This window comes from Oncorhynchus clarkii, chromosome 25, assembly GCF_045791955.1.
Source record: "Oncorhynchus clarkii lewisi isolate Uvic-CL-2024 chromosome 25, UVic_Ocla_1.0, whole genome shotgun sequence".
Taxonomy (NCBI): domain Eukaryota; kingdom Metazoa; phylum Chordata; class Actinopteri; order Salmoniformes; family Salmonidae; genus Oncorhynchus; species Oncorhynchus clarkii.
In genome coordinates, this window is record NC_092171.1 from 10,272,018 (window position 1) to 10,284,335 (window position 12,318).

Here is a 12,318-nt window from a genome sequence, read left to right on the forward strand (position 1 = left end):
CTCAAGTCTCACAGGACAACAACAACCAGGTGATGCCTAATTAGTTTGATCATTTTCACTCAATGCATGATTTGCTGTCTAATGAATGTCACTCACTGAGATAATTCTCCAGTGACTGTTGTGTTATTACAGATTACAGTGCAGTATTGGATCGAGTATTCTTTTGTAGGGCACTACCACTTGTTTTGAATGACACTATGACACTGAAGTGAGGGAGAGAGGGTGAGAATCATGGAGAGGTTCGGAGGCGGTGAATGGAAGAGAGGATGAGGGGAGGATAGAGGACGACAGAGAGATAGAGAAAGAGGGCAAACCCACCACGGTAAGGAAACTAATCAATGCAGTGTTATACTCACAAACAAAGGGACAATCTTTGCTTTCATTGAGGAGATTTTTCACCACTTTCTTCCACATGATGAATATTAAAATACATCTCTCACAGCAGATGAAAAAGATGATCAGCATGTGTCTATTTTTTCCATCTCCCCGGGCCTCTAAACCCACAGGGGACACCTCCGGGACAAATTTACCCACAATGCCATTCTGTGTGACCCGCGGGCAGCGGTGAGACAACAGATTTGATTCCCTTGCTTAAGTAATGACCCCCTACCCATAAACCCTCTCAATTCATCCTTCTTAATAGAACCCTGGGTAATGGGAGTCTATACGGTCATCGCTGGCTGCAGCCAAAGACCATAAAAGACTATCGTCTGCATCACACCGCTCTCAGTCTCGATCACCCAACATTTAGGATATTAGCTACTCTGAGGTAACTGAAAAAAATGGCTTCATTTTTTTTTCCATATTGAAATGAAATGGAGCTTGCAATCAGAAGTTGGGCCATGAATGGAATAGATATGGCGATTAGGATGGATGGAGGAAAGGGAGGAAAATAGGGGATGATGATGGAGAAAAGGGGAGAGGGAAGTTGCCATCTAAGCTTTAAAGGCCCAGTGCAGTCAAAGACCTGATTTTACTGTGTTTTATATACACCTGCATATTGGGTACACCCATCTACACTCTAAAAAGAAAAGGTTCCTGCAGTATCCTTTAGGGGTTCTTCAAATTGAAACCCCTATAAGTACATTTTTGAACTACCGCCCCTCCCCTATTAATATTATTGTTAATAATATTATTGTTAATAATAGTAATAATATGCATACCAATAACAACAATAACACAATATTTTAGTTGTCAGTGTTGTGTTTATTATGATTTTAGCGGCAAGGCAGAATAAAAAAATCTAAATATGAGGTAAACTCCCAGCAGAGCCCCTAGTATAATGGGTATATCCTCTGGCGTGTTGATGTTAATGTGTTGATGTTCTCCGTATCCATAGCCAGAATGATTTTGCAGTGCATGGTGACCGAACAGGTTTCCTGTTATATTCATCAAGGTGTAGGGAAGGGGAAGTCTGTGAATCCCAATAATAGTAATTATGCAGATGATTAACGGACCATGCACACGACAGTATTCATACCTAGGTTTTTGTGGTAAATATGAATGAAAAGAAAACCATTATCAAAACAGTTTTCATACACATACCTTGTCCATAATGAGGCTTATGGGATATTAATTGAAGAGGTAAGAGAGGAATATGGTAAATGTGATCTGCAAAACATACCAATAACAATTGACATGCCATTGTATGATTCCTCGTCTGTATACCTGCAGACACAGACACAAAAGTGAGCAGTTCAGTCATCTGCACCCAATACAGCTAGCCTTCAACATATTCTTACCTCTTTGTTGATTGATATTCATTGAACTGTGCCCATTTTCGGTTTTACAAAGAGTTGCACAAATATGAAAAGACAGATGGTATCATCATAAAACAATATCAATTTAGATCATACAAGGAACAAACCTGACCTTAAATTGAGGAGATCTTAAACTTGTCCAGTTATGTGCCTGCACCTGCTGTCCTTTCAAATTAAAATCAAAATGTTTCAGTTGGGCAGTTAGGGTCCTGTAAGAACCCCCACCAACTAAGGAGGTTCCTCGATGAGCCCCACCTCCTATTGGGTTATTGGAATAACCTTTTGGGGGAAATTTCCAGTGCCAAGAGCCATGAGATTATTCGAAGAACTTTCGAGGATCTCAGAAGAACCCTTGTTGAACCGTGTGAGTGTAGTAGTGTAGTACCGGGTTGGACGCACTTTGCCTCCATAACAGACTGAATTCTTGAGGCATGGATTCTACTAGGTATGGCATTCAAATGTTGCTCAATTGGTATCAAGGGACTGATTGGATGGGGCCATGGAATTATGCTGCTTACGGAAAATTCTGATAATCAGAATGACGCAACAGTAACCAGGATTCATCTAACCAGGCAATGTTTTTCCATCACCTGGTCCAGCTGGACCAGTGTGGTCATCTGCTGCAAAAGCCCATTCGTGACAAGGACCGGCGAGTTGTGCATTCTGAGATGCCTGTTCTGGTATGATCGGCGGTGCCACCACACCACACTCAAAGTCGCTTAAGTGACTCGCTTTGCACTTTCTAAAGTTCATTCAAAAAGTAACTGAAAGCCTTGATTCCTGTCTGCCTGCTTTAAATAGCAAGCCACGGCCATGTGACTCACTGTCTGTAGGAGTGAACCATTTGCGTGAACATGGAGTACCTAACAAACTGGCATCTGAGTGTATATGTCCATACTATGAGGTTGGAATAATACTGTGAAATTGTGAAAGTGATGAATAATGCCCTTTCAGTGTAAGAGCTGCTCGAAAAGACCACCTGAAATTTCTGCCTGCTCTGGTGGGATGGAGTTTTGGTCTGCCTTGGTGGTAAATTAGTTAATAGACCAATAAGAAAGAGTTCCAAACCTCTCTGCCAATAACAGCAAGTTTTCAGTTTTCCCTTCCCAATTGCTTTTTGCAATTTAATTAATTTATTATAATCACAGTAAGGTGCTTAATTGTTACCCAGAATTGATTTGAAATTGAGATAAAAATGGCTGCTTTGGACCTTTAAATAGAGGATTAGGAACTGTGTCTCTTCCACAATATGACATCTGTGTGCTGCTTTTCAATATACAGTTGAAGTCGGAAGTTAACATACACTGAGGTTGAAGTCATTAAAACTTGTTTTACAACCACTCCACAACTTTCTTGTTAACAAACTATAGTTTTAGTCGGTTAGGACATCTACTTTGTGCATGACACAAGTCATTTTTGCAACAATTGTTTGCAGACAGATTATTTAACTTATAATTCACTGTATCACAAGTCCAGTGGGTCAGACGTTTACATACACTAAGTTGACTGTGCCTTTAAACAGCTTGGAAAATTCCAGAAAACTATGTCATGGCTTTAGAAGCATCTGATTTGCTAATTGACATCATTTGAGTCAATTGGAGGTGTACCTGTGGATGTATTTCAAGGCCTACCTTCAAACTCAGTGCCTCTTTGCTTGACATCATGGGAAAATCAAAATAAATAAGCCAAGACCTCAGAAAAAAATGGTACACCTCCACAAGTCTGGTTCATCCTTGGGAGCCATTTCCAAACACCTGAAGGGACCACGTTCATCTGTACAAACAATAGTACGCTAGTATAAACACCATGGGACCACTCAGCCGTCATACCGCTCAGGAAGGAGACGCGTTCTGTCTCCTAGAGATGAACGTATTTTGGTGCAAAAAGTGAAAACCAGAACAACAGCAAAGGACCTTGAAGATGCTGGAGGAAACAGGTACAAAAGTATCTATATCCACAGTAAAATGAGTCCTATATCAACATAACTTGAAAGACCACTCAGCAAGGAAGAAGCCACTGCTCCAAAACCGCCATAAAAAAAAGCCAGACTACGGTTTGCAACTGCACATGGGGACAAAGATCGTACTTTTTGGAGAAAGAGGACTGATGAAACAAAAATAGAACTGTTTGGCCATAATGACCATCGTTATGTTTGGAGGAAAAACGGGGAAGCTTGCATGCCAAATAACACCATCCCAACCGTGAAGCACAGGAGTGGCAGCATGTTGTAGGGGTGCTTTGCTGCAGGAGGGACTGGTGCACGTCACAAAATAGATGGCATCTTGAGGCAGGAAAATTATGTGGATATATTGAAGCAACATCTCAAGACATCAGTCAGGAAATTAAAGCTTGGTCGCAAATGGATCTTCCAAATGGACAATGACCCCAAGCATACTTCCAAAGTTGTGGCAAAATGACTTAAGGACAACAAAGTCAAGGTATTGGAGTGGCCATCACAAAGCCCTAACCTCAATCCTATAGAAAATGTGTGGGCAGAACTGAAAAAGCATGTGTGAGCAAGGAGGCCTACAAACCTGACTCAGTTACACCAGCACTGTCAGGAGGAATGGGCCAAAATTCACCCAACTTATTGTGGGAAGCTTGTGGAAGGCTACCCAAAACGTTTGACCCAAGTTAAACAATTTAAAGGCAATGCTACCAAATACTAATTGAATGTATGTAAACTTCTGACCCACTGGGAATTTGATAAAAGAAATAAAAACTGAAATAAATAATTCTCTCTATTATTATTGACATTTCACATTCTTAAAATAAAGTGGTGATCCTAACAGACCTAAGACAGGGAATTCTTACTAGGATTAAATGTCAGGAATTGTGAAAAATTGAGTTTAAATGTATTTGGCCTAAGGTGTATGTAAACTGTAAGTAACCCTCAAATAATGTAAAGCAGTTTGAGGCCCATACAGAAATGCTAGACATCTACTCACTCTATCACAATGAACACACACTCTTTTTGATTCTTCCCTCCCCGTGAGAAGATGAGCATTCACCTCTGACTCTCCAGGCTTCTGCTTCCAAAACACTAATCCTATTTTTGAACAATAGCATTTAGGGCCTGCATAACTCATTCTGACACACACAAACGTGCACGCACGCGCGCACACATTAGGGCGGCAGATAGCCTGGCGGGTAAGAGCATTGGGCCAGTAATCGAAAGATTGCTGGATCGAATCTCCGAGCTGACAAGGTTCTGCCCCTGAACAAGGCAGTTAACCCACTGTCCACCGGGCGCTACCGTCTGATTCAGAGGGGTTGGGTTAAATGCTGAAGACACATTTCAGTTGAATGCATTCAGTTGCACAACTGACTAGGTATCCCTCTTTCTGTAATTGCAGTGGAACAAAAAAGCACAGCATTGCACTGCCTGAATGAGAATTCTCTTTAAATGATGCTCTCTCCTCTCCGTTTCTGTTTTCGGGACCACAAATAGACTGCGGTTTCTATTTACTTCTCAAAGGTTAATCAAACCTTTGACCCAGTTACTTACCAATTACAAACCTGGTTTTAAAGGCCAACTCTACAGTGGGTATCATAATTATTCACCCTCTTTGTTTACTTTTTATTGTGTTACAAAGTGGGATTCAAATTGATTTAATTGTCTTTTTTTTTTGTCAATCAACACAAAAGGCAGTGCAATGTCAAAGTAGAAGAAAAAAAATCTAACTTAAAAGAAAGATTAATTCAAAATTAAACACTATTGTACCTTGATTAGGTAACCCCTGAGTCAATACATGCTTGAAAATAAGGAGGCAGTTACTCAGTGATCTGTTAGATTTGATTTATTTTATATCCGTTATTTTACCAGGTAAGTTGACTGAGAACACGTTCTCATTTGCAGCAATGACCTGGGGAATAGTTACAGGGGAGAGGAGGGGGATGAATGAGCCAATTGTAAACTGGGGATTATTAGGTGGCCGTGATGGTTTAAGGGACAGATTGGGAATTTAGCCAGGACACCGGGGTTAACACCCCTACTCTTACGCTAAGTGCCATGGCTTTGGGTTTAGGCCAGAAAGTGTATTCCTTTGCTGAGTTTTCTTGCATTCTTACTTTAGTACCTTGTTGCATATACAGTGCCTTGCGAAAGTATTCGGCCCCCTTGAACTTTGCGACCTTTTGCCACATTTCAGGCTTCAAACATAAAGATATAAAACTGTATTATTATATTATTATTATTATAAAACTGAATAATTTTGCACGCCCAATTTTTCAGTTTTTGATTTGTTAAAAAAGTTTGAAATATCCAATAAATGTCGTTCCACTTCATGATTGTGTCCCACTTGTTGTTGATTCTTCACAAAAAAATACAGTTTTATATCTTTATGTTTGAAGCCTGAAATGTGGCAAAAGGTCGCAAAGTTCAAGGGGGCCGAATACTTTCGCAAGGCACTGTAGCATGCATGTTTTGGAATGTTTGTATCTTCCTTTCATTCTGTTTCACTAGGTCATTATTGAGGAGGAGTCACTACAATGTTGTTGATCCGTCCTGAGTTCCCTCCCATCACAGCCATTGAATTCCGTAGCTGTTTTAAAAATCACCAATGGCCTCATGGTGACATCCCTAAGCAGTTTCCTTCCTGTACTACAGCTCAGATCAGAAGGACGACTGTATATTTGATGCGTCTGGATGGTTTAATACATGAGCCACCGTCAAATGATTAACTTGACCATGCTGAAAGAGATATTCAATGTCTGCTTTGTTATCATTACCCGTATATCAATCACTGCCCTCCGTTACGAGGCTTTTGAAGCACTCCCTGCTCTTTGTAGTTGAATCAGCGCTTGAACTTCAATACTTGACTGAAGGACCTTACAGATATATATGCATGGGGGACAGAGGAAGGGTTAGTCATTCTAAAGTCACGTCAACCCCTATTATTTCACATTTCCATGTAACTTATTTATCAGGGCACAAGGCGAGACCCAGATGCAGACCCAGGACGCAGATGGTTGGAGTCTTAGATGTTTATTGATCCAAAAAGGGGTAGCCAAGAGAATGGTCGTGGACAGGCAAAAGGTTAAAACCAGTTCAGAGTCCAGGAGGTACAGAGTGGCAGGCAGGCTCGAGGGCAAGGCAGGCAGAATGGTCAGGCAGGCGGGTACAGAGTCCAGAAACAAGCAAGGGTCAAACTGGGAGGACTAGCAAAAAAAAGAACAGACAATGCAGGCGCATGGGAAACCACGCTGGTTGACTTGGACATACAAGACAAACTGGCACAGAGAGACAGGAAACACAGGGATAAATACACTGGGGAAAACAAGCAACACCTGGATGGGGTGGAGACAATCATAAGGACAGGTGAAACAGATCATGGTGTGACATACTGATACCCACTGTATATGTGGTTCCCCATTGATCTGAAGGTGCATCAGTTGAGGCTGCACGGTTCTTAAGTGGGAGAAAGTGGTTCTGCATTCACTGCCCTTCACATGCTAAGGGGATAAATATATCCAAAGAAAACTAGTAGTGGCAACGTTTTTGCCTGATTCACATATGTAGGGATGAGCCAAGCCAAGCTTTACTGGCCTGGTTCCGCATCCCACCATAGTTGCTGGAACCATACACAGGGTTGAGATTACAAAAATCTAAGGGATTGCAAAAAACGGTAACAGTAATCCGTTACATTACCAGCTAAAATATTGTAATTAGATTACAGATGCTTTTGAAAAACTAGATGATTACTTCAAGGGGGACTTTTAAATTTAGAAAGGATGTTGGCGAAAAAAAAATCTTTGACACTCAAATCAGCATTGAAAAAAGACTCTGAGCACAAATCAGAGACCACTATGATGACACACCAATGTGTTTGATGGATCGCGGGAAAAGAGCAGGAATAGGCTTTTGTAGACTACAGTCCAAGTTATATCTTCCAATGGTGCGACTGCTGTCGGCATCCAAACGCTTGGAGGTAAGGATTTAAATTATTGTTGACATCTACATAGCGCATTGATGTGAATCACACTGCTGCTCTCTCATTTAACTATTTGCGCTTTATGAATTGTGGTTGCTGTGGATGGCCTGCTGTTCACAAATCTAAATGTGTATTTGAACCTAATAATGTTTGAATTCAAGAAGTTTAAGCTGCCTATCAATCATTGTTTCTGAAACCAGTGGACAGCCAGTGAAAAATGCACTCTTGCAGCAGCTGCACGGTGCAGATCCCAGCCAAAATAATAAAACTGGGGCTTTTATTGCTCAATCTAAATAATGCTGATATTTTTAAAAATCCATAGGCTTATGCTCAAACTCGCACACTTTTGATAGACTTAAAAGGGGCACACTTTTTGGACATTTATATATATATATCCATTGATTCTTGAAAAATATAACTTATAAATGCATCATGAGCTCTAAATATAAACTTATTTTTCTCCAATATTTGTAAACATAGGGCGGCACACAATTGGCCCAGCGTCGTCCGGGTTTGGCCGGTGTAGGCCGTTCTTGTATATAAGAATTTGCTCTTAACCGACTTGCCTAGTTAAATAACGGTAAAAAAATAAAAAATAAATAAACATTGTAAATGTAAACAAACACTGTATAGCCTCATAACATGGTGAGACCAATAATGTTGATATCATGGATTATTGCATCCATAGCTCTGTCTATTAATCTGAGAGTGGTATATTTCTCCAAGCCCATCCCTCAGTATTTTACCCCAAACATTTTTTTCATCTGTGGATTTGCCCTTTAAACAGCTGCATATTATCAAGATATCAAAGTGTCACCAACAAAAAGGTAAACAATAGGCCTATAGCAAATGCAGCATATGGCAATAATTTTTCACATGTAAATATCACTTTTCAGATGTGCTCAAAGCATGCCATTCCATGAGCCCGGAATTTATTTTTCAACTCGAATCAATGAGCCCAATCAGTCCTCCATGACAACAAAATAATCAACAACATAGTAGGGCTGGCTAAAAAGTCTTTAGCTTTGGGGTTATGCTCAGAAAACATTTTGGCTAATCTATACTTCCATATTTCCAAGTCCTTTTCTTGAAGATCAAGGGGTATAACATTTAGTGGAATGACTGGAATTCTGATAGACTTTGGTTTTTAATGTAAATATATAATGTAATCGTATATATGTAGTAGAAAGCGATGTGTTAGAAGAAGCCTACATTACCAACCCATGAAGTAAAATGTAACATCCATATGACCAGCTATGTAAACTTTAACATTGATTTATCCTACAATAGATGTCATTCAATTGGTAACATACATTTTTGTCTTCTTCTAATGCCACTTAAGGGGAAAGTAATCTAAAAGTAACTGAATGTAAACAGATTATGTTACTGAGTTTGGGTAATCCAAAAGTTACATTACTGATTACAATTTTGGACAGGTAACTAGTAATTGTAACAGATTACATTTAGAAAGTAACCCTGACCGTACAGTGCTGAAAAATCAAACAACATTTTCACCTGTGTGTTACCCACTGGGAGATAGCTATTCCTTATCCCACAGCATGCTACATTTGGGTCTGATTTGTAGCTGAATTTTGAGTAATATTGAAATCTCAGTCTGGCACCCCTACTGTCCTTTGCTCTCTGGACTGTCAAATGAAAGATAATGCTCATTCTTAAAATCAATCAACACCGCCCCTTTCTCTGTGCAGCTCACTCACACACACACAAAGACACACACGTCCGCTGCCATGCTTCCGTCTGATTAGTGGCCGGAACAATTACTCTAATCATGTCATCTTAACGAAGCAACTGATAAGTAGAGACTGTGCTGGCCTCCTAATCCAGGAGACCTTCGCCTACTCCCAATTTCAGCTGCTATCATCACACACACACACACACATAAGCGCACACACATGGACAACCACGCACAAACAAGATACAAAAGGATAGTACATACAGACACTTAGGATGTCCTGAGACTCCATGTCCACTCTAACTTGATAAGACAAAACATCTACATAAGGGACAAATTCTGTCTAGTCATTTTGAGGAAGAAGACGAGAGGGTCGTTCCACCGTAAAAAGCACAAGAAAGAGGAATAACACCCACCATTTCAAATTGTTCTGGAATTGTTTCTGTTGTTAGAAACAGACAAGATTAGCATTCCTGCAACATTATTTTGTTGAAATATAATTTGATCACTGAGAAATTACGCTAATTGAGTGCATCCAAATTAGCCATTTTAATTCATAGGATTCATATAATAATCAATAAATATAAGTACCTGGCTTGCTGAAATGACCCGAGAGAGAGAGAGGTAAGCAGAGAGGGAGAGGTAGAGTCCCTGACACTGGAAAGGAGCCAGGGTTCAAAGCCCTTGCCCTTTGCCCAGGGAAACCCCTCGGCGCTTGGCTGCCCACATCACAGCCTCTCCTTCCCAGTTCCTGCCAGGGGGTCGCGGTTACCACCGGCTACGGCAGCCATAACATTTACATTAAATTAGCCAGCTTCAAAGACTGTCTGAGTCTCTACACACACCGTCTGTAAACACACACACACACACTAATGTGATGAGACATTTCACACGTCTAATCTCTAATCAATCCCTCAGGTGACGTGGCATTTTTGCAAGAAAGGGAGTTGAACCCTTCAACCACTGCAGCTACACAAAGCCACTGACTGTAGGTCTTTGTTAGTGGAGTTCCACAGACCAACTTTGTTTGGCAGAACTTCACTTTGGTTCAAACGGCTTTTGTGAGTCATAAGCAGCGGAGGAGAGGATGGAGACACCTTATCGCAATAACACACACACACTGCATTAACTTACTGCACAGCTCTGTCTGCCCTTGTAATTTCCGTCTATTAGTGGGTCTGTAGAGCTCTAAGCCGCTCGCATTACACAATGAAAAGGTCCTTCAACATATTACTCAACTGACAATATGCTCTATGGTAGACCGAGGAACAAGGTAGCAGCAAGGGCATTTATGAGCGAGAGCACGAGCGAGAGAGCGCGCAAGAGAGCACGAGCGAGAGAGCACGCAAGAGCAAGAGAGCGAGAGAGACTTATGTGAAGAAAATAATCACTTATCTCAAATTTGTTGTTTGCAGACCTGAAGAGACACGCCTCCGCCATTGCCTCCACATGTTCAATTCCTTCAAATATGTCAACACGGAATGGGAAAGGGCAAGAGGGGTTTTCTAAAGATATAGGAGATCATGATCCAATAATTCAAATCTTTGTAAGATTATGGCAGTCCCCATATTGGTTATGGGAGTGTCTAGCACCTTCACACAAACATTTAATTTGAACTAATAAGAAGGATGACAGCAATAGTTTTCTCTGAAGATGAAAGCAATATGATAGTCCTATTAGAAAGAGGAGGAAGGGAAGCGCTACTAAGGTACACAATAGTACATTTTGGTAGATCGGTGCTCTTTGGTAAAAGGGGTAAATTGGTCATCAAAAAGAAAGGAGGACCAAGGCACTCTTAATATAATTAATTTAAATGCCTTTATTAGTATGGCATGTTCAATAGAAACGTTTTTTTTTTTTTTTAAACCTACGCGTTTTGGCAGCATGGCCTTCCTCAGGGAGATAATATAATAGTCCTGTTCTGATTCTGGTAGCATGGTGCCCTCTAGTGCAGACTTGTGTAGCACTACAACTTTTACTAACTAGTGGTAGTACCAATGCGTTTTGAGAAGGAAGACAGAAGATGAAATAAATACAATTGAGATTCACCCGCTAGTTGCAATCTGATTCTCAACCGTCGCCCTTACATGTGCACTTGTTAATTGACAGAGTTTCCACTCCAATCTATTCCTATAACATTAGTGAAGGGGTGCATACTTCACTGTATGGTTATCACCAGCAGGTGTTGCCATATCACTGTAAAAGATTCCCTTCAACTGTATAATCATAAGCAGCAGTTCCCCCATGTCCAATTGTTTTGACACAATTTCATTAGTTTGGAAGCTCTTTATCACTGACCCATGCAGGTCAACTACCTGGTTGTACAAGGTTCCAGCAGTCCCTAGTCTCTGATATCCCAGACCTTGGAGCATTGTAAACGGCACAACGTCTGGGGAGGATGTCGGATTCTCTCTGTCATTTCGAAAGGGACAACAAAAAAAAACGTGTCCCGGAGAGAGTCCTCTTCAGACAGACAGCTCTCCCAACAAATCACGAGTTTGGGTAGGCGAGGGCTTAAAATGCTAAGGAGAATTGTGCTCATGTTTAGCTAGGACAACAAGCGTATACCGCTGTGATGTTACCAGTGACGCGCTTCGCGTTTCCGACTCGTCCTCTCTGTCCCAGCGACGCCTCAACTTGTACAGACTTGTTAAGAATGAGCACTGATACATTGCCGGAAGCAATCTGTCTGTCTAGAGCACAGGAGGCTGCTGAGGGGAGAACAGAGCTAATGTAATGGCATCAAATACCTGGAAACCATGTGTTTGATACCATTCCACTAATTCTGCCCCAGTAATTACCATGAGCCCGTTCTCCCCAATTAAGCAGCCACCAACCTCCTGTGGTCTAGAGAGACTAAAGCCTTGTTCACACGGGCAGGACTAAAACCCTGTGTTTTTGGGAATTCTGATTTGATCTTTGTCCTGTCTGA

The 12,318-nt window shown here is 41.0% G+C and overlaps 1 long non-coding RNA gene across 1 annotated transcript; it reads right to left on the bottom strand.

Annotated features, from left to right (window-relative positions):
• Positions 1-1,210: 1,210 nt before the first annotated feature.
• LOC139383341 (uncharacterized) lies at positions 1,211-11,928 on the bottom strand. Its single transcript, XR_011628725.1, has 3 exons — positions 11,702-11,928; positions 1,546-1,668; positions 1,211-1,414 (listed from the first exon to the last, which is right to left on the bottom strand). It is a non-coding gene; the product is annotated as an uncharacterized lncRNA (long non-coding RNA).
• Between the last annotated feature and the right edge of the window lie 390 nt (positions 11,929-12,318).